This window comes from Schistocerca americana, chromosome 10 (assembly GCF_021461395.2).
Source record: "Schistocerca americana isolate TAMUIC-IGC-003095 chromosome 10, iqSchAmer2.1, whole genome shotgun sequence".
Classification (NCBI taxonomy): domain Eukaryota; kingdom Metazoa; phylum Arthropoda; class Insecta; order Orthoptera; family Acrididae; genus Schistocerca; species Schistocerca americana.
Genome location: NC_060128.1, coordinates 92,318,563 through 92,342,348, shown reverse-complemented (window position 1 = coordinate 92,342,348; position 23,786 = coordinate 92,318,563).

Genomic DNA, 23,786 nt, shown 5'->3' with positions numbered 1-23,786 from the left:
GTAAGGAGACTGTCAAGATATGTGAATACATTACAGTAAACTGGAACTGCCAATATTTACAGAATGAAACAGTTATGCACTTTAAACAAATTTATCATACACAAAACACTTAATCTTGACTGTTGTGACCAGTTGCTATAAAAGCAAATCTAAGACAGTTCTACTTAAGCTGGTCTAACAGTCCCTGTTAAGATATTCATCTATACAGTAACAGTTGCTTGCCTGGTCTAACAGTCCCTGTTAAGATATTCATCTACAGAGTAGCAGCTGCCTGCCTAAAAATCTGACAAACAGTTTAAACTGCGCTGTTTCTGAAATAAAGTATTTAATGGTCAAATGATTGAAAATGTGTGTTCCTGTATACTGCACCCCTCTTTGGACCAAGGTAACCACTTTTAGGTCATATTGCTCCTAGTATTTTACTATGTGCAGAGCTATTGTTTGGAAATACACACACATTATTTGCAACAAATTTCTTTAAGTGATACATATACTGAGAAGCATTGGTTAGAATACACACTTCCTTGATCAGGTTTGTACCAGATTAACTGGAATTTACGCCACAAATGAAGCAACTGATATATTGTGATCTGTCAAAGGCATTTATTTGACTGTGTAAATCACAATATCAAATGGCTCTGAGCACTATGGGACTTAACTGCTGAGGTCATCAGTCCCCTAGAACTTAGAACTACTTAAACCCAACGAACCTAATGACATCACACACATCCATGACCAAGGCAGGATTCGAACCTGTGATTGTAGCAGTCGTGTGGTTCCAAGCTGTAGCGCCTAGAATCATTCAGCCACTCTGGCCGGCAACCACAATATCTTTTTAAGTAATTTGGATTATAATGGTGCTACAGAAAATGCTGCAAAATGGTTCAAATCTTATCTCTGGCAGGAAACAAAGGGTGTTATTAGGAAACAGACATGTATTAAGCTGTCAGGCATCATCCAACTGGGAACTAATTACATGTGGGGTCCTACAAGGTTCCATCTTATGGCCCTTACTTTTTCTTGTGTATATCAGTGACCTTTCATCAGTAAAATTACCAGATGCCAAGTTTGTTTTGTTTGTGGATGATGCAAACATTGCAATAAATAGCAAATCAAGTGTAGTCTTAGAAAGATCAGCTGATACAATATTTGTGGACATTAATCACCGGTTCCTAGCCAATTCCTTCTCACTAAACTTTGAAAAAATACACTACATGCAGTTAAGAACTTGTAAGGGGTGTCCCACAAATATATGCCTAAGATACAATGACAAGCAGATAGATGAAGTGGACAGTGTTAAATTCTTGGGATTACAGCTTAATAATAAATTCGACTGCGAGGAGCACACCACAGAACTGCTGAAGCGTTTTAACAAATCTCTATTTGCAATGTGAATTGTCAGACATATGGGATATAAAAATGAAAAATCTGGCATACTATGCTTGCTATCATTCCATAATGTCAAATGGGATTATTTTTTGGGGTAATCCATCAAGCCGAGCTGAAGTTTTCTGGGCACAAAAAAGTGCAGAAAGAGTTATATGTGGTGTGAACTCAAGAACATGCTCCAGAAACCTGTTTAGGGAACTAGGGATACTAATTACTGCTTCCCAATATATTTATTCCTTAATGAAATTTGTCATGAAAAATATATTACTTTTTCAAACTAACAGCTCAGTTCATGGAATCAATACTAGAAATAAGAATAATCATCACAAGGATTTAAAGTCACTTACTCTTGTACAAAATTGTGTGCTTCATTCAGGAACACACAGTTTCAATACCTTGCCAGCAGCCATAAAAAGCTTAACTACCAATTAATTTCAGTTTAAGAGATGCCTAATAGATTTATTGGTGGCTAACTCCTTCAACTCCATTGATGAATTTCCCAGTTGAACCAACTGCTTTTTGTTTGTTTGTTTATATAAGTAGAATCTAACTTCTGCACCATTTCAGTGCAGTAATGTGTTCATTATAGATAAGTATTGTAGTAGTTATATTACATGTTTATTCCCTTATAAATAAAAAACATTTTTTTAAATTTTAAATTCAGTGCATTAATGCGATCTTAGTAAATAAGTATTTGTAAAATGATTCTTTCACATAGTGTTCACTTAAAAAAATGACGATCATTTCAGTTTCAACCTGTGGAAGGTACAGCCGCTTATTTGTTTCAGTTGCAAACATTTGTCATGTATTACTGTTTTTCTGATATGTTCTACATCCTGGGGGGCCTCCTCACTATGCATCAATTGGAATGAGAGTAAATCTAATCTAATCTTATTACATGCTTCTGCAGTCTAAAACCTTTTGCTCAGTTTGATGAGGTATCTCAAAATATGAAAGCAAACAAAGTATGTAAGTTTTTTCTATTTATATCTCCTACATCTGACATCATTCACATTGCAAATACAAACTTGTTTAGGTGCTTCAGCGTACCCTCTTCCTAACTGAATTTATTATTAAGTTGTAACCCCAGAACTTTAACACTGTCAACCGCTTCTATTTGCATGTCTTCATACAGTATACACATCTGGAAACAAATCTCTTACAGGTTCTTACCTGCATATAGTGAGTCTTTTCAAAGTTTAATGACAGTGAATTCCTTTCAAACCATTTATTAATGTCAGTGAAAATTTGATTAGTAGTCATTTCTAAATCTGTACTTGACTAGCTATTTATTGCAATGTTTGTGTCATATGCCAACAAAACAAAACGAAACATCTGGCATTTTAACAGAAGAGAGGTCATTACTGCAGACAGGAATAAACAACAGATTCAAGATGGAGCCTTGAGGAGCACCACATGTAATTACTTGCAAATCAGATGAAGACTATGTGCTTACTCTGCATGTATTTGCAATGACAACCTTTGTTTCCTGTTAATTATATCAGACTCTAACCAGTTTGCAGCACTGCCAGTGACATTACAATATTCTAATTCTCTTGAGAGAAAGCTGTGATTCAGATTCAAAGGCTTTTGACAGGTCGCAGAAAACGCCCAGTAGACTCTAATTTGTTATCTTATGGATTATTCCCACCGTATGTGTAAATACCCTTCCATATATTAGTAAGCATAAGGAACCCAAACTGTGACTTGGATACGTTTTTTGCAGCTGGATGCTTAAGATGCTTAGACACAACCTTTTTCAAATATTTTTGGAGAAGCCAGCAAAAGTAAAATGATCAAAAATTTGACAGTATCTCTTTAACCCCCTTCTAGTAAAGAGGCTTAAGTAAAGCATATTTTAGCCAGTCTGGAGATGTTCCACAGATAAGAGATTGATTACACAAATAGCTTGAGGTACAACTCAACTCACATGAACATTCTTTGAATAACTTCACTGGAATACTTTGAGTTTAAGGATTTTATGATGGATGCTACTTCTTAGGGAGAAGTGAGTGTCATTTCCATTTTACTGACGTTATTTGCAGGGAGTGGTCTCAGATGTTCAATTGCACTGTTAACTGAACCTGCTAACCTCAAGCTGTCAATAACAGAAACAAAGTACTGTACCTATTTAAGAAGTTTCCAGCAGTACGTGCATTTGTTACCAATGTCTCATTTATTTTCATTTGAAGTGTTACTGGAAAATGCAGAACCTGTATGTATCACAGCATCAACAACAAGTTTAAATAACACACGGCTTTATCTCAATAGGAAGTCAGACTGCTCCTTACTTTCCAGATAACAGCAGAAACGATTTTCTTTCACTGTTATCTGTAAGGTAAACAGTAGCCTGTCTTCCTAATCACAGTTAATATGTAACATAGCTGTTACGTAGTCTTTTTAAATCTGGTCACCTTGTCAGGCAGTAGTGTATCCTATTTTATCATTATTTACCAGATACCAGATGCAAAGCAATAGTAAAACAGGTGTTTTCTGAAGACAATTTCTTAATCAAAGCAATGTAGCACAATAAATACCTTACAGCTCTCATCATCTGAACGTCTGAATCAAGTCTACTAATATACGGAAGGGTATTTGCAGAAGGGTAATTGCAGAGATACTGTGCTACTGGAAGAGTGCAGAACAATTTTTATATGCTCTCACAGTAAGAATGGTTACGAGAATGCTTTATGAAAAGCTTCATAGTGTTCTGTTGTTTGTGGATTTTTAGTTGTTGTTGTTGTTGTGGTCCTCAGTCCAGAGACTGGTTTGATGCAGCTCTCCATGCTACTCTATCCTGTGCAAGCTTCTTCATCTCCCAGTACCTACATCGTTCTGAATCAGTTTAGTGTTTTCATCTCTTGCTCTCCCACTACGATTTTTTCCCTATTCGATGCCCTGTAATACTAAATTGGTGATCCCATGATGCCTCAGAATATGCAACCTACATCCTTCTGAATCAGTTTAGTGTATTCATCTCTTGGTCTCCCTCTACGATTTTTACCCTCCACGCTGCCCTCCAGTACTAAACTGGTGATCCCTTGATGTCTCAGAATATGCCCTACCAACCGATCCCTCCTTCTACTCAAGTTTGGCCACAAATTTCTCTTCTCTCCAATTCTATTCAATACCTCCTCATTAGTTATGTGATGTACCCATCTAATATCCACCTTTCTTCTGTAGCACCACATTTCGAAAGCTTCTATTCTCTTCTTGTCTAAACTATTTATCGTCCATGTTTCACTTCCATACATGGCTAAACTCCATACAAATACTTTCAGAAACGACTTCCTGACACTTACATCTATACTCAATGTTAACAAATTTCTCTTCATCAGAAATGCTTTCCTTGCCATTGCCAGTCTACATTTTATATCCACTCTACTTCGACCATCATCAGTTATTTTGCTCCCCAAACAGCAAAACTCATTTACTACTTTAAGCGTCTCATTTCCTAATCTAATTCCCTCAGCATCATCCGATTTAATTCGACTATACTCCATTATTCTCGTTTTGCTTTTGTTGATGTTCATCTTATATCCTCCTTTCAAGACACTGTCCATTCCGTTCAGCTGCTCTTCCAGGTCCCTTGCTGTCTCTGACAGAATTATAATGTCATCAGCGAACCTCAAAGTTTTTATTTCTTTTCCATCGATTTTAATTCCTACTCCGAATTTTTCTTTTGTTTCCTTTACTGCTTGCTTAATATACAGATTGAATAACATTGGGGATAGGCTACAACCCCGTCTCACTCCCTCCCCAACCACTGCTTCCCTTTCATGCCCATTGATTTTATAACTGCCATCTGGTTTCTGTACAAATTGTAAATAGCCTTTTGCTCCCTGTATTTTACCCCTGCCACATTCAGAATTTGAAAGAGAGTATTCCAGTCAACGTTGTCAAAACCTTTCTCTAAGTCTACAAATGCTAGAAAAGTACCTTTGCCATTCCTTAATCTATTTTCTAATATAAGTCGCAGGGTCAGTATTGCCTCACGTTTTCCAACAAGAATCCAAACTGATCTTCCCCGAGGTCCACTTCTACCAGATTTTCGATTTGTCTGTAAAGAATTCGTGTTAGTATTTTGCAGCTGTGGCTTATTAAACTGATAGTTTGGTAGTTTTCACATCTGTCAACACCTGTTTTCTTTGGCATTGGAATTATTATATTCTTCTTGAAGTCTGAGAGTATGTCGCCTGTCTCATACATCTTGCTCACCAGATGGTAGAGTTTTGTGAGGACTGGCTCTCCCAAGGCTGTCAGTAGTTCTAATGGAATGTCGTCTACTTCTGGGGCCTTGTTTCGAGTTAGGTCTTTCAGTGCTCTGTCAAACTCTTCATGCAGTATCATATCTCCAATTTCATCTTCATCTACATTCTCTTCCATTTCTATAATATTGTCCTCAAGAACGTCGCCCCTGTATAGACCCTCTACATACACCTTCCACCTTTCTGCTTTCCCTTCTTTGCTTTTTTAGTAAAATTTTCAAAAACTGGATAGTCACAGCCATCTGAGAAGATAGTCGACATGAACGAGATTCATTTACAAAATGAAATATTTCACTCAGCTGTGAAGTGTGCATAGTTACATTGCCAGGAAAGTGGAAATAATGTGAAAGGTTTAAAATAACATTCTTTGTAACACAGCTTGTCATTTACTCTTCTTTCTTCCTGCTGACAGAGCTGTGAACTCTGTAGCAAACTGCCTTGTAACTTGTGCAGTCAAGTCATTTACCCATTCTTCTTAAATCTATATATAGCTTTTGTGTGAGGACACTGCAGTTCATTATTCAGCCACAATCCACAAGTATTCTTACTAACTTGACTGTGGTGGAATGAACATGGGAAGAAGTTTTCTTAAAGTATTTTATGGTGCACTTGGGGGTTTCTTTCATGATCCTTTAGAGCCGTTTTTGCTTGATCAAAGTTCATTTGTATGACCATAGAAAGATTAGTAGCTGTCCTGTGTGTAGCCAAACAACCACCACTTAAATGTATATCAAAGGCTGCTTCTTCTGAAAAGTTGTTTAATAATTAACTGAGAAGACTGCGAAAGACATTAACTTCCTGTGAGGCATAACTAGAAAACATTTATTTTTTAACACAAGTAACAATTCTTGGTAAACCAATATTTCATAATAACTGTACAGAAATCTTACATATCACAGGAAATAAAAATTAATGGCCTTAGCGCGACACAGTTATTAACTGTTTGTTCTTTTCCCTAGTATGAGCTGTGTAATCGACAACAAATGCTATTTCTCGTAAGCAATGGCAATGTTTAGCTTCTCTCTACGGTTATACATGATGGTTTATGGAATGTGTTACGGAAGTACTGCATTTATTGTTTAGGTGTATACGGGACTTACACCTTTTATGCTATATATTTGGTCCTCGATGGAATAAACGGATCAGTCACAGCATGGTCAAGAAACGTAAAATCCGATAAGGTGAGACTCCATAAGATTTATTTACTTGTACATACATTTCCATTTCTCCACTACAGCGTACATGTGATAACAGTCAAATCTCTTTCACATTACAGTCACATATAAGCGGATCACACTCTTATCAAGATCATTCAGCAGACACGCACCGACGTGTTAACAATCACTTCAGTGTGGTCCGAAGAATTTCACCTCGATTCGACCACGAATCTTGATCAGTCGACAAGTGTGACGTCACTTGCGAGTGGTTCTAGACCGCAATGATGCAGTGATGGGCTAAACTGAGATTTTCCGATATCAGTGATTTCTGTGAATGCTACTTTTCAGTATCTGTTATTCTTTACTGTGATTTCTCGCAGTTAAGAAATCCGGGTTGTATCCCTCTGCACTCTACCACAGCTACTTCTGCGATTTCTGCTACTTTTGTGATTTCTGCTACTTCTGCAACTTCTGCGACTTATCACAGTATGAAAAAGTTACACTTGTTCACCCAGAATATTGCATCTCAAGAAAACTGTCGTTAGTATGTTTTACATTTGTTCTTCTGTTGGCTTTACTTTTGTATTAAAGAAACGATTGTGAAAATTTTAATAGTGTAATTAATATCTAAGTAGCCATACAGTACCATAATAGTTCGTGTTTAGAAAACGAGTTCTAACGTATTGTTATGTTCACAGGTACCCAAATACATTTCAGTCACTCAGTAAAGCGATAATTCAAAATATCATTGCCAACCGATCTGGAGAAATTGCCACTGCATCTTGAGACTGTCTTCGTCAGACGAGAGGTTAGTTTCTAAGGGTTTCAATGAACTTAATTACTTAAATGAGATCGTTCTTGCAAATGTCAAACAACCTCCATTGAGTGTCTTTCATTACAGCAAATATTAGTAATAATACTCTGTTAATTACATTGCTTGTAGTTAGTGACAGCAAAAATGTTTAGTAATGCTTGTGATTTTGCAGACACAGTTCCGACTCTGATTACTGGTTGCTGTACGTATCTGTCCACATCAAGGCTCTTGAGAGAAAATCGTGAAGATTCAAGACAGCTCTTAGGGAATTTGTAGTTTAAAAGTACCATAGTTATAAAATAAGTGTGGAGAATGAGTGATTGAACTTTGTTTAATTGAAGTTGTTATGCGATTTTAAAGGAATGATAAATACAGTGAGTGAATAGTGAAAAACTCATTTTCCACAAGTTCAGCTGTCCTATACGGTAAGTTTTCGGCCATTTAATTATTGGTAAAGACTTGTTGGAGAGAGACATGCCGCCCCCCACCCTTTCCCCACAATCTTGGTTTGACACTGACCTGTAACAGAGCCCAAGGTCTAGAGTATGCATTTTTAGGCTGTTGATATGGAAGTGGGAAGTACAGATCTTCCAGTTAAATCAGGAATAGTTTAAGTGCAGTACTTGAAGGTAACCTAGGAAAAGCTTACTTATGAAGGTGGTTGTAGTGTCAGCAAAAAGTTCTTGTGTATACAGTAGCCTTGTAGAACACCAGGTGCAAAATTTTTCTCCAGAGTCTTGAACTGTGTCGGAACAAACGTGAGGTATTCATATGACTCAATATTATAGTCTTCGTTTCATTACACTTATACAGATGTCTGAGTTCTGCTGTGTTATCAATGCAAAGACCTGTAGGCATGTGGAGTCAGTGTGCGATTTGCAGGGGGATGGGGGGCATCCCCCCCCCCCCCTCTGCATCAGACCATCCCCTCCTCTGGTTTTAGTTTATGCATCCCAACCTGGGATGTTTATTTCCCGCGCACTGTAGTAAAACTTTAAATATGATTTAAATTTGTGGAGCTGAACACTGAAAGTTTTTAATAAGTCTTACTATTAATACTATTAATATGTTTCAGTTTTATATCATCAGAATAAGTACAGCTTTTCACAAATGTGCCTCTACTTTTTGAATTCCCCTTGTATACCTGTATGTAGATGATCTTGTAAATAAGCTTTATCTATAATGTACTTTTCAAGATATAACAAGGGGTGGCTTTTCTGATAGTGCATACGCGTGAATAGTGAGTTTCGGCATTAACATCTATTTATAAATAGCTGTTTGTTGTTGTTGTGGTCTTCAGTCGTGAGACTGGTTTGATGCAGCTCTCCATGCTACTCTATCCTGTGCAAGCTTTTTCATCTCCCAGTACCTACTGCAACCTACATCCTTCTGAATCTGCTTAGTGTATTCATCTCTTGGTCTCCCTCTACGATTTTTACCCTCCATGCTGCCCTCCAATACTAAATTGGTGATCCCTTGATGCCTCAGAACATGTCCTACCAACCGATCCCTTCTTCTGGTCAAGTTGTGCCACAAACTTCTCCCCAATCCTATTCAATACTTCCTCATTAGTTATGTGATCTACCCATCTAATCTTCAGCATTCTTCTGTAGCACCACATTTCGAAAGCTTCTATTCTCTTCTTGTCCAAACTATTTATCGTCCATGTTTCACTTCCATACATGGCTACACTCCATACGAATACTTTCAGAAATGACTTCCTGACACTTAAATCAATACTGTATGTTAACAAATTTCTCTTCTTCAGAAACGCTTTCCTTGCCATTGCCAGCCTACATTTTATATCCTCTCTACTTCGACCATCATCAGTTATTTTGCTCCCCAAATAGCAAAACTCCTTTACTACTTTAAGTGCCTCATTTCCTAATCTAATTCCCTCAGCATCACCCTACTTTAGAGTACATTCCATTATCAATAGCTGTTTAACCATGCAAAATGCCACAGTCCAAGCTAGTAACATATATAATTCTACTAACCCCCTTAGACATCCCCCCCACAGGTAAAAGCACAAATCGCACCCTGTGTGGAGTATTAACCACAACTGTCATATTGGAAGCAGAATCAAACACATATTTTAGGTTACTTGTCCTTAAATCATAGTTTCTGTAGAAAAAGGCAATGTTGGTTCTCATTGATATAATACATTCAGAGTCACAGCTGTCTTTGACCACCCACAACTGGTGCTGAATCTGCATGTCGTCATATAATATGCAGACACAGTACATCGATCTCGTGAGGCACAGAGTCTTATAACGAAGTACGAACGTCGGTCAACAGATGGCACTCAGCAAAGAATGTTAATTGCGCTTTTTAGTTGCTACTTGCGACTTCTACTTGCGATTTGTCACAGTAATCGAAGTTGGACTCGACAGCAAATCGCAGAGAAAAAGCGTAGTACGAACTTTGGCCAACAGATGGCACTGTTAACTGCGCTTTTTAGTTGCTACTTGCGACTTCTAGCCGCGACTTGTCACTGAAATCGCAGGAAGCAGTACGAAATTCGGCCAACAGATGGATCACGGCATTGAATGTGAAGTACTACTTGCCACTGCTAATTGTGACTGAAATCGCAGTTAGATTTTGTATAGTTCTAATTGTGATATCTGTGACTTCTCAATCACTGTGATTTGTAACAGATACGCGATTTCCTGCCCACTACAATGATGTGTGTGTTAGGCTTCCCCTTCGTATTCTTCTTCTTCTGCTTCTTCTTCTTCTTCTTCTTCTTCAGTTGACCCGATGTTTAACGCCAGTATTTGCACATTCATAGACATTATTACAGGCAAACGGAAACAAATAATGTCTGTGAGAAAGGGGGGCTATGTTATATCTTCGAATGAAGGTCTTTGGAAAAGCAAATATTGGTGTACCCAAGGTTGCTATATAGAGTGGTGTAACACTGTACCTTGTGGGATTGTTGATTTTTGTTATCAAATCTCCCAAACTCACAGTTTCTGTGATCATGACGTGATTGAGCGAACGGTGCTTGATTGGTATTCTTTTTGTCGTGAGGTTTGTTCTGAATATATTAAACGATTTATTGAAGCAAAATAGCCATTATAATTATCCATTAGATTACAATCATTTGAGAGTGAATTAAGAGGATGTATTGAGTGTCTGCATAATTCTTAGTAGTAGATTACGTTCAGTGCAGGTATTATAACAGATTATCATTTGAACCATTTATTGCGTAGTCTCTAATTGAACTGGTCCTCGTGTTGCATATTTCTACATGGTATATCTCACAAGACTGTCCACATAGTGTACACTTGCAAAGGTTTGACGGTTCGTGGTATGTTGTATTTGCACAAATTTCATGGTGGAATCCGTGTACTGCGAGTCTTGTAAGTACGTGTCTCATCTCAAAATTTGCTGCTGCCAAAGTGCGGTCGATCATGGCTCCGGATTCAAAGAATTCCGTTGGTACTAACTCTCTTTTCTTGAGTAGTGATCTTAGTAGGTTCTCCGATGCTGATGTGTTGGGAAGTAAGAACCTTGTCCTTAGATCCTCTATGAGGAAAGATTCTCGGGCGAGAAGGTAGACTAATCTTGATCTTGAGGTTTTTGCTACCCCTAATGCTCTTTTGATATAGGTTGCTTTTACTCTTTTCAATGTTTCTAAGTTCTTTTCATTTAGATGTATCCATATGATTTCTATCCGATAAGCCAGTATCGGTATTCTTTTTGATTTGAAGAGTGCCATAGCTGTGTCTAGATTTAGTGTTCTGATGGAACTTATTTCGTTTATCGATCTGATGGCTTGTGTCGCTTTCTCTGTTGTGTGTTTAGTGAAGCACTTTGCGGACGACTGGAGTGTTATCCCTAGATATTTGTAATCTTTTGTGATAGATATTTGTTTTACTTGTAGTGCAATTTTTGTCGTTTTTGGGATTTTTCCGCCTGGTCTGAATACCATCATTTCCGTCTTGTCGGTGTTGATTACGAACTTGTGTTTTGTGCACCATTTATCCACGTCTTCTATAGTCTCCTGTAGTTTCTTTAAGTTTTTTGAGCCTATCACAGTGTCGTCTGCATAGGCGTATGCTTAGACATCTTTGTCTTGAGCGATTTCCATAATGTTCTTTGCTGTCAGAATGAACAGAAGTGGCCTTGGTGGGTCTCCTTGGAGTACTCCGTTTGTTTGCCTGATTGGTTCAGACAGGTCGAGGTTGTCAGAGATCCTTATCTCGTTCCAGTCATTTATGGAGTTTATGATCCTCGTCCAGACGCTGTTTCTTCCCAGGGTTTCGTCGAGCATCCTTTTTACTAATGATTGATCAAGGAGGTCAAAGGCCTTTGTTAATTCTATGGATACAGCATAATATTTTTGCTTCTTATCGATGGTTTCCCATATGTTTTTTAAAAGCAGCTCCACTGCTGTGATGGATTTTTTTTCCCTGAAGCCGAATTGAGATTCTGGGAGGTGGTCTTCCAAAGTGTCTTATCCTTCCTGTGATTAGTTTTGTGAATACCTTGAAAATGTTGTTTTCCAAGGCTATTCCTCTGTGTTTGTTTGTGTCCTTTGGGTCGCCCTTCCATCACCCTTAGTATTGATTTTCTCCACTGGCCTGGGATTTTTGCTGTTTCAATGCATTTGTTTTAAAGTTTTGTCCAGGTTGGTGCTAGCAGATGGGCTGTGTCTTTAAGTAAGGTATTCATTGTAAAGCTTGTTCGGTCCCACTGCTTTCTTCCTTTTTGTTGATTCAGTGATGTGTCGGACCTCATTTGGAGTGAGTGGGGACCAGGCTGGCATCTCTTGCGGTGTGAGCTCTTGGCTTGCTACCTGTATTCCTTCTCTACCATCTTTGTTCAGAATGTCTTGGAAATGTCTCGTCCATTCTTCCATGCTTATATAGTATTTGTGCCTGCTTTCGAGGGCAGATTGCAGTGAATGGCTCTCTCCTGGCTTCTTCAGCTAGTCTTCTTCCCTGTATGCCATTCTCTTCTCCCTTGTTAGTGTTTTGTAGGATCTTCTTTTCTCAGTGTATGTTTGTAGTAGTGAGTGATTATTTGTGTCCAGTTTTAGTCGGTGTAAAGCTTGGAGTACTTCTTTTCTTTGCTGATAACATTCTTGATCGAACTATGGTTTAGCTCTTCTCACTTTCCTGGGGGTAGTTGCTTGTTTTAAGAGTTTCTCCAGTTCAAGCCCTGCTGCCTCTACATTTGAGTTGTCGATTAAGGACTCAATTTGTTCTATCTGGTCGTGGTATTCTTCCACTTTCCTTGGATCCAGTCTCCTCAGGAGTGGTCTCTTCTCTTGGTTCTTTCTTGCCTTCCAATCACTTTGTATGGCTATGTTCATCGGGATGTGTTCTCTTATAGGCGTGTGGTTTGCATTCCAAAGTGGGTTTATGTCCCCTTTTATGTTTCCTCTTATGGGGGCGATATCGATAGCACTTTTGTCATTATGGCAGAAGTACGTAGGGACATTTGTGTCGTTTAGCAGGATGAGGCCTCCTCCTTGTAGTGATTTGATTACTAATTTTGTTTTGTGATTCTGGACATCCAACTGACAGTTTAGATCCCCTGTGATAAGTGAAGGTATCTCTTTCTTGCTCCGTCTTATTTGTTGGCCCAGTTCATCAATTACGTCTATAGCCGATTTGCTTGGCTGGAAGTAGGTTGCTAGTATTGTGATGTGTTTTACTTCTATTAGAATGGAGTGATTTAGTTCTGTTGTTGCTATATTTGGTGTTATCCACAGTTTCAGTAGCACTGTTATTCCCCCTTGAGGTCACCCCTTTCTCCTTGCTTTACCAGCATATTTATGCTATAGAATTTTGGGTGTTGCCAATGCTCTGTGAGAAAAGTTTCTGTGAATATTGCTACGTCATGACCTTCGAGAAAGTCTGTTGGAGCTATGCATGTTGCGTTTTTCAATCCTTCTACATTCCATAACATTATCTTCATGTTTTTTTCTCCCTTCGTTTTCTCCTGGTTTTGTCGTCTCCGGGTACATCTGGTTTTGACACTCTAGTACCGGTGTGCTTCTCAGATTGTCTGCTATGTTGTGGCATTGCTGATGTTGGTTATCTTTGTTTGTGTTGAAACTTGTTCTATGTGTGGCATCTTCCTTGTTTCTCCTCTGTGAACTGAGGTATTAAATTCCCTTGCATATTTCTTTCTCCTTGCATTTGTGCCTTCAGAATGGCAAGGTGTGCTCCTGTCGAAATATTGGTGGTGGTCGACGACATCACCCAGCAGCAAACCCGCAATTTATTAGGACATTCAGATCGCCGGGAAAAGTTAATGTCTCACAATAAGCAACTCTTAATTTATCCGATATTTACAGCTATTTGCCTGTGACATCAATTTGACACGTCAAGGATGTCATATAATTGCTGTGATTTGTGAATTGTGGTTTATTAGTCTCACAACGTCCATAATCTAAATCATTTGATTTAGGTACAGGAAACACGTCAAAATTTTGGTAAAGTTTTACCATATACATACAACACCTGATTTTAACAAATGGCACCTTAACAATAATACAATAGAAAAAATACACATACAATAAAAAACTAACAATTAATTACAACAACTGATTTTAACAAATGGTATCGTAATAATAATACAGTTTTGTTACACATACAATAAAAGACTAACAATTAATTACCCCTTGCTCAAATTATCATGTCATCCTCTATGAATTCTTCTACTGAATAGTAGCATTTATTCCACAGAATCTGCTGTAGCCTTATTTTTAGACTCTCTGGCTTCATATTGAATATATTTTTGCCCATTAGCTTGTTATATATTGTCATCCCCATATACTGTGGAGTTGGTGCATATAATTTCAAATGGTGTGTGGGTAACATAAAATTATTTTTATTTCTTGTGTTGTACGTGTGGTTAAAATGATTTTCCTCAAATAATTTTTGTCTGCTGTGTACAAAGACTATAATTTCATAAATGTATATGGAGGGAACTGTAAGGATTTGCAGGATCCGAAATAATGGACGACAAGATTCTGTTTGTCGTGCACTACACGTGTATCTTATAATTTTCTTTTGCAGTTTCAGTATTCGAGATACACTACTTGAATTTCCCCAAAAAATGATACCATACCTAATGACAGATTCAAAATAACTATGATATGCTATTTTTCGTGTACTCATGTCAGTAGAATTTGCTAGTATTTGCATTGCAAATGGAAAGCTGCTTAGTTTATTTGATAGGAACTCAATATGTGTACTGCATTTAAGTTGTACTCAAGTACAGACATAATCTTGACGGTGTTTACCAACGGTTGATATAGACGTAGCTCTGCCAGTAGTTTATACAAGAATATAGTGTAGTGTAAGGACAAAGGCTTGTTCAGTGATGCCATGTTTCAGAATCATCTCCAATGGAAGGCGTTCGGAAGACTTCATCTGTGAACGTGGGCTCCCTGTCAGACGTTGGGGACAGCACTGTGTTGACCCTGGTAGTAGGTGACACGTGTCTGGTGACGCACTGGGCGATGCTGAAGTTGTGTTCCAGCTTGACGCACTGGAGAGCAAGCAGCAGCCAGCAGACAACTCCCGATGTGGAGGCCCCGGTGCTGCACCAGCTGCTGTCGTACATCTATACACTCCAGCCACCCCCCTCTCCCCCACCGCCAAGCACAGTTTCCCAGCTATTGGTTGCTGCCGATAAGTATGGTGTGTCAGTCCCGAAGGAAGAGTGTGAGAGACAGATGGCGATGGTGACTGCAGCAGCCACAGATGTTGTAGTGGTTATGCAATCCTCCCACATAAAGGCCCGTTTAGTTTGAGATGGGTATAATGCCTAAATGGCTGCCATCTGATCCTCCAACAAGAATCAGGTAAGCATGAGAAATATCACTCGTCTGTACTGCTCAGTGCTGTGTGTGTCTATTTCTAAGTCTACAGTGTTTGCCACTGAACTGTTCTGTGCCAAGTGATGTACTTTTGGAAAATGTTGCCACATGATGATCAGATTCTGTGTGAATTTTTGCGTATGTTCACAATGAATGTTGGTAAAGTTTTACTTTGGTCCACATTATATTTGCAGAGATATTCATTTGTTTGACTGTATGCTGCAGCTATCAGCAGTGCACCCATTAGTTTTTGGCAACTTTGAGACATACCTCCAGCAGTATTTTCTTAATAAAAAACTGGGTTACCTTAGACAAGTTTTGGGGGGTTACCGGAGCGTCTGATTCCACCCGTTGGCTTTGACACGTGACATAAGACTGTTGTGTGTGACATCACTATGGTGGAGAGTTTAGTTTGTGAGAGTGGCATGTTGGTAGGTGTCATTTTGATATGATCGTTGATGCTCTCTGGTGGTGTGTTTATGGTTAGCGTGTTATGTGGTGTATGGGGTTCATTTGCGTGGTAGCGTCGCACGTGTGAGGTATCGGTGGTGACTGCTTTCAGCGGAATATTTTTTGATGAGTTAACGATTTTGGTTTTGTTATGGCGACGTTATTTTAGTTTGTTTTTTTTCTGTTTATCGTATGTGAATTTTGGTAAATCGCTTTGTATATGTCTTTGGTAGGTGTGGATATGACTGACAAGGTCAACAGTTTTCGGTTGTCAGCAATGATGGGGGAAAATGCGTTCTCTCTCATAAAATTTCTTTAACTACTCGGCCTGTTGGCTGGAGTCGTGAAGTGTTCAGTGTCTCGTAAAGAAATGAGGCTTACTAAAGTTCCGATGTCTCGGATCAGGGACGGCTATATGTGGAGATGTTGTAAGAATAACAGGTCAAGGGAAGTGTTCGATTCCAGTGGATATTGTTTTTTTGATGGGTCTGTGGTCATTTTATTTTAGGCCTATCATTTTTGTCGTTTGGTTTAGTGGTGTGTGTTTATGTTTAGTTTGTCCCCACCCAAAAACCCCCAATTTCCCTCGCAGAAATACAGAAGCATCAGATTCCACCCGTCTGCTTTGACCAATGACATCACAAATATGGCGGAAACGACCATACACTAAGACTCCAATATGTCGTCTATGACATCATTACGTAAACATGACCACAAACACGAAAATACATAAAAAACCAACACACACACGTTCCACAAGAAACCATATGAAACTAACGGGACAAGAGTGGGAAATTGGGGGCTTTTGGGTGGGCACAAAGTAAATATAAATGCATTTAGACACACACCACCATACCAAACCACAGAAAATGACAAAAAAAAAACAGCAACATAAAAATCCGCAAATTCCACTAAACACAATATCCTGTGGAATCGGACACTTCCCTTGACCTATATAGTAGACAGCAACTCCCGATACCGGGCTGGGTATTCAGAATGTGTTTTTACGGTTGTTGAAGGGAGGTCTAAGGCGGTATTAGTGGCGTTAATTGAGGAGTATACAGCACGGGGTCCACAGTAGTTTCAGATGCATTTTCTTCATATTTGGTGTTGGGTGAGAGGGGATGCAATCATTTAATCCTTAACCATAGCTTAGTTTAAAAATTATGAGATGGGGGGGCTTGCACAAATACTAGGGGGGGGGGGTCTTTTAAGTCAGTTCTTCCAACCTTCAGTACTCATTTAGATGCGTACTGGTGGCGGAAGAGTGTCCCTGAGGGCTATTGTGTTTTTCGGGTTTTTTTTTTTTTTTTTTTTTTTTTTTTTTTTTTTTTTTTTTTTTTTTAGGGGCTGTTAGTAAAATGTATAGGCCAAAAGTGGTTGGTTAGGGTGGGTGGGTTGCTGCAGCTTAGGGTGAGTCGGGTGGTTTATTTCGTGTTAGTGTTTGTGAGGGGGGGGGGGGGGGAGAATGTTTTGCTTTGTGTTTTAGTTGTGGAGGATCTATTTTGTTTTGTTGAGTTGTAGTGTGTGATTGAGAATTTTTTTGTGTTGCATGGTTTTTGTATGTGGGTTTTTTATTTTCAGGTGAGGGGGGAGGTTGGGTTGGTTGAGTATCTTTTTGTTGGTTTTTGTGTGTGTGTGTGTGTGTGTGTGTGTGTGTGTGTGTGGGGGGGGGGGGGGGGGGGGGGTTGAGTATCTTTTTGTTGGTTTTTGTGTGTGTGTGTGTGGGGGGGGGGGGGGGCGCAAAGGTTGAAATCACATATGCGGAGAAACTTTAGTTTCTTTTAATGATGAAGTAAAATAGTTTGATCCTTTAGCTTTGTTTGTTGTCTTCCTCTGGTCCATTTCTATTGATAGAAGCCTCTCATGTCACCTTGGATGACTGACAATCTGAACTGATTCACAATGGACCATAAATACCTTCCCCGCTGATTTAAGAATTGTGTTATGTCGCCTTGTCATTACATTGGATATTGAGACCAATCTTGTAACACTGCCCTTTAAAACAATTCATTCTTTTCCTTTCCTCTGTTCCCAGGATCTGGGTCTCGTGCTCATACAATGAAACACACATGCTTTGGGAATATTTTTTGTGACTTGTTAGCTGTTAGTTTTGGATGTTAACATTGTCCTTTCATTGAGGGCTGCTTTTTTAGCTGTTCTTGTTCTTATTTTGTCATTGCTTCTCCCTCCAGTGATGTTGCTTTCTAAATAAGTAAACAAGTCAACTTTGTTGCAGTAGCTTTCCACATGTGTGTCCTTACTCACACTGGTTTCAAATATTTTGTCACAAATCACCACCTATACTCCTTTCTTTTCAAGTTATAATCTTTCCCCATAACTAACCACTTATTTAACATGGATTCGAGATATGGCTCACTTTCAGGTAGAAAGTCTGTCGTGTGCATATCCTATCTTTTCTTCCATATTATTGTACCTGCTTCTGTTCTCTCACTTTGAGCTTCCGCTCTTTATGGATCAAAATAGTTACTGGTAAGCACAGGCTAGATGGGCTCCTTTCTGAATATGTTCATTTATCTGTGTTGAGCATCCACCAGTAACATCAGTCTCATTTTCATGAAGCTTCCATCTAACTTAAGGGTCTCTGTGCTTCGTTCCTACTTTCTTCAGTATCTCTACTTTATTTTGCATTTCATATTGTCAAAAGGTTTCTGAATTTCTATGAAAGCTGTGGCATTAAATTTCTTTCCATACATTTGTCTGTTACTAATTTTGAAGCTGACATCACTCCTCAATCAGCAGACAGTGGAGGTTATTATTTTGTGATGGTTTCACAACTAATGCAATTGTTCCATAATGTTCATATTTTAAGACAGTCTTTTTTTATATAAATGGGCATTATAAGCTTTTTTCAGAACCTGTAGGTTATTGAAACCTTTTCACGTATGTTACACATACAATCTTACTCTGGTCTTCAATTTCTATTCCTCCCGTTTTGAGAGCCTTGGCAGGAATATTGTCTATTACCAATGCTTTTTTGATTATCAGATTTTTCAGTTACTTGAAATTCCTCTTTCAACATGAATGTACCTAAAATTGCCATTCGTCGATCCAGGGCAATTTTCAATTGATGAATAGTATTAAAACTTCTCATTTTAAGAATAGCCTGTCTGTACATTATGGGTATTCAAGACACTGAGTAAGAAATGGAGCTGAGAATTTAGTCAATATTAGACCTTGTATTTGAGAATTTATACCAATGAGAATTATAGAGTTATTCATACCATCTACAACACTGGTGGCATGACATCAAACACAAAATGGTTGCACATATGTTAGTTGAAGGGAAGCCGTATTCTCTGTGACCAACTCTTAATTGGTCTCTGTCAAAAGTACTTTATGAATTGTAGTCAGATTACTCCTACTAGCCCGAAGCAACGTTTCCTAGAAAGATACCCCAGGCTTTTGTAGCAGATGGTTCATATCCTATGTGAACAAATTCCAGCACAGCAAGAAGCGGGACTAGTGATTGTGTACAAAATAATACAGATTTCAGTTGTAAAAGACATCGTTTTCTTGATAACATAGAGAAATCAGGAGGTTAACTTTGAATAAAGTTCCTTCTGGCTTTGTATTTTACTAGATTTCCATTTTGAATGACTTCCTGGGTAGATAACTGCAGAATTAAATTCTGGGGGTTGCTGTGCAAATGAAATTTACCGAAACAATAAGCAATTCTTAATTTATCAGATATTTACAGCTATTTGCCTGTGGCATCAATTTGACACATCAAGGATATCGTATTATTGCTTTCGACGTACTCTTGACGGTGTTTACCAATGGTTGATATAGCTCTGCCAGTAGCTCATAAAAGTATACAGTGTAGTGTAAGGACAAAGGTTTGTTCAGTGATGCCATGTTTCAGAATCATCTCCAATGGAACGAGTTCGGAAATCTTCATTTGTGAACGTGGGCTCCCTGTCAGACACTGGGGACAGCACCGCGACGACGTTGGTAGTAGGTGACGCGTGTCCGGTGACGCACTGGGCGATGCTGCATCTGTGTTCCAGCACGACACACTGGAGAGGTGAGCAGCAGCCAGCAGACAACTCCTGATGTCGAGGGCCCGGTGCTGCACCAGCTGCTGTCTTACATCTATATACTCCAGCCGCCCCTCCCCCGCCGCCAAGCACAGTTTCCCAGCTATTGGTTGCTGCCGACAAGTATGATGTGTCAGTCCTGAAGGAAGAGTGTGAGTGACAGTTGGCGATGGTGACTGCAGCAGCCACAGCTGTTCTAGTGGTTACGCACTCCTCTGTCAGATCCACCTCCCACATAAAGGCCCGTTTAGTTTGAGATGGGTATAATGCCTAAATGGCTGCCATCCGATCCTCCAACAAGAACCAGGTAAGCGTGAGACATATCACTTGTCTGTATTGCTCAGTGCTATGTGTGTCTATTTCTAAGTCTACAATGTTTGCCACTGGACTGTTCTGTGCCAAGTGACGTACTTTTGAAAATGTTGCCACATGATCAGATTCTGTGTGAATTTTTGCGTTCGTTCATAATGAATGTTGGTAAAGTATTGCTTTGGTCCACATTATATTTACAGAGATATTCATGCTATCAGCAGTGCACCCATTAGTTTTTGGCAACTTTGAGACATACCTCCAGCAGTATTTTCTTAATAAAAAACTGGGTTACCTTGTACAAGTTTCGGGGGTTAACCATAGCGTCAGATTCCACCCGTCGCCTTTGACCCATGACATAAGGCTGTTGTGTGTGACGTCACGATGACAGAGAGTTTAGTTCGTGAGAGTGGTGTGTTTGTGGGTGTCATTTTGATATGATCAGTGATGCTCTCTGGTGCTGTGTTTGTGTTGTGTGTTAGGTGATGTTTTTGGTTTAGTTTGCTTGTGTGGGGTGTTTACAGGTGGCGTATTGTTGTGGTCAGTGGTTCTCCCTGGTGGTGTGTTTATGGTTAGTGTGTTATGTGGTGTATTGGGTTCATTTGCGTGGTAGCATTTCAGCGGTGACTGTGCTTTCAGCAGAATATTTTTCAGTGTTAACAATTTTGGTTTTGTTATGTCGACGTTATTGTAGTTTTTTTTGTTTGTCGTGTGTGAATTTTGGTAAATAGCTTTGTTTATGTCTTTGGCAGTGGTGGCTATGACTGACAAGGTCAACAGTTTTCGGTTGTCACCAATGATGGGGGACATTGTGTTGTCTCTAATAAAATTTCTTCAGCTATTCGGCCTGTTGGCTGAAGTTGTGAAGTGTTCAGTGTGTCGTGAAGAAATGAGGCTTACTAAAGTTCCAGTCTCTCGGATCAGGGCCGGCTATATGTGGAGATGTCATAAGGATAACAGGTCAAGGGAAGTGTTAGATTCTAATTTTGATTTTCTAGTTTTTGTGTGTGTGTGTGTGTGTGTGTGTGTGTGTGTGTGTGTGTGTGAGGATTAAGTGTGATGGTGGTGAAAGTTTTGAGACTTAGTGTTGTATCGGTAGTTGCTGCTGACCTATATAGGTCAAGGGAAGTGCTTGATTCCAGTCGATATTGTTTTTAGTTGATTTTGGGAAGGTTGTGGGCATTTTATTTTATCGTTTCTGTCGTTTGGTTTAGTGGCGTGTGTTTATTTTTAGTTTGTCCCCACCCAAAAATCCCCAGCTTCCCTTGCTTGTCCCATTAGTTTCATTATATTTTTGGAGGAATATGTATTTGATGGTTTTTTAATCTATTTTTGTGTTTGTTGTCACGTTTGTTATGACGTCATAGTCGCGATATGGGGGTTGTTGAGAAGTCATTTCCGCCATATTTGTGACGTCATTGGTCAAAGCAGACAGGTGAAATCAGACATTTCTGTTAACTCAGTTTTGGTGCTCTTAAGCAAAATAATAAAAAAAGATTTTCTGGGTGGTTTGCATATGGGTAATTTGAAGCTAAGTTGTCCGAAAAAATTATGCTCAGAGAAGTGTGAAGTTTAGTTTTTTTATACTGTGGAAGTAATTGTAGAATACACCTGAAACTTTGCGAGTAATAACTTACCACTACCAGGTCTTCGACCAAAAACTTTCATTCACCTACTGCTCTCCAGTAGGTTACAAATTCATGGCAGATTTTACAGTTTTTCTAAAAATGGTATAAAGTGGCCCTTTTTTGCCCACTTTTACAGAGAAATGTCTTCAGAAAACTCTTTTGCATCATTTTCATGGAGCCCATGTACTGCTAGTACTGTAATTGTCTGGTGTCTTTCATTATATTCTGCAGTTGTTAAGCAATATCTGTGGAAAATTATATCAAAAGTCTTGATGACTTGGAAATGAGATTGAATCAAAAACTGCAAGTAAGTAGTTTTTTTAGAAATCTCTGCAGCACTCAGCAGTAAAATATTCTTCTATATACAAATGAAATGGAATAAGAAAACTAATAAAATGATTAGTTTTCAGTTTTTATGAATCTTATAACTCGGAACTAATCAAATTTGAAAAGAATAATTTTTTGGGTTCTGTCTTACTGAGATAGCTTCCCGGACAATCGCATTGCTGACATTATCTAGATGGCAGTGTAGTTTTCCTCATGACATACCTCAGAAAATAAATGAAACTTGTAAAAAATTAAAGGAAGTTGAACTAAACATAAGCTCAGTATCCTAAGAGTCTTCTTTTAGCTCTGGCTAGTCATGCCACCTCCAGTGCACCATCTGAAGAGAAGCCTGAAAAGGTTCAAGAAACAGTTTGTGGAGTAAATAACTGTTCCAAATAAGTGATTGATTGCAGTTTTCTGTATTCATATAAGGCACAGTTCTTGCGAAGACTCAAACGAGTTAGCAGTTGGTGACACACAAACTGTTGTGTCCCTGTTTGAATAGCAGACTGCAGAAAAGGCATGGCCGCCAACTGGCTTGTACCAGAATTTCTGACATCTGAGAAAGTCACCCTGTTATCTCAACTGTTGATGGTTACTATTCTTCTCTTATACCTCACAGAGGAACATCTGATGTGGCTGTTGACTTGCTACCAGAGGAAAAATGTATTGTCGTTATTAAGAAAAGTTAATTGATTACAGTAGTGGATTTTTGTTTCGAGCATTTAATGACTTGCTGCTTGTCATGTATCATCCTGTTACCATAAAGTTAATGCTTGAAATAAGAGCAAGAACATGGATTGGATGGTGCCAAATTCAGTTCAGTATTGTTTCTATCTGCCTGTCATTTTCTGCGATATTGCCACGTCACATATAGTTACACGACATAATGTAAGATGTGTTACTGCCACATATGTATGAACATATGTAAATGTTCACTTGAATATGACTAAGCAGGCAAGATGGGTCAGTAGTATTGGATAAAATGTTTTATTTCAGATATATCGAAAGCTTTAGCAGAATTTTACGAATATGCATTCCATGACACATTTTTCAATTACGAGACATGTTTGGACACTTATCTGGTATTCCTCTTGGCTTGACGTTAATTCTTAGTTGGTGTTTACGTCACTAATGTAAAGGACAGCATTCTTTGTTAAATTATACAATGGCATCACACTGTGTTTTGTCATTGTAACTCTCCACACAGAGTTATATTTACTCCCTGAGGTAGAATATAAACTGGCAGTTATGTAGTTACTTTGCTTCACAGATAAAATTGTTAATTTTTTATACCATTGGGAAAAGTTGTGAACAACTAATTGTCGTTTGTTCTGGCATGTACAAGCAACTTCTTTTTGCAAGAAATTTGTATTATTGTTACTAGCTTTTTGCAGTGCTGAGTGAATGTGAACCTGGTTGGAAATGCTAGCACGAATGAAGAAAAGTATGCTAATGTCACCACATAGCAAAATATTAGGGTACTTGGAGGCATTCCTTATCTGGATAGGATATGATAAAACAGTAACTCCATAAGTCC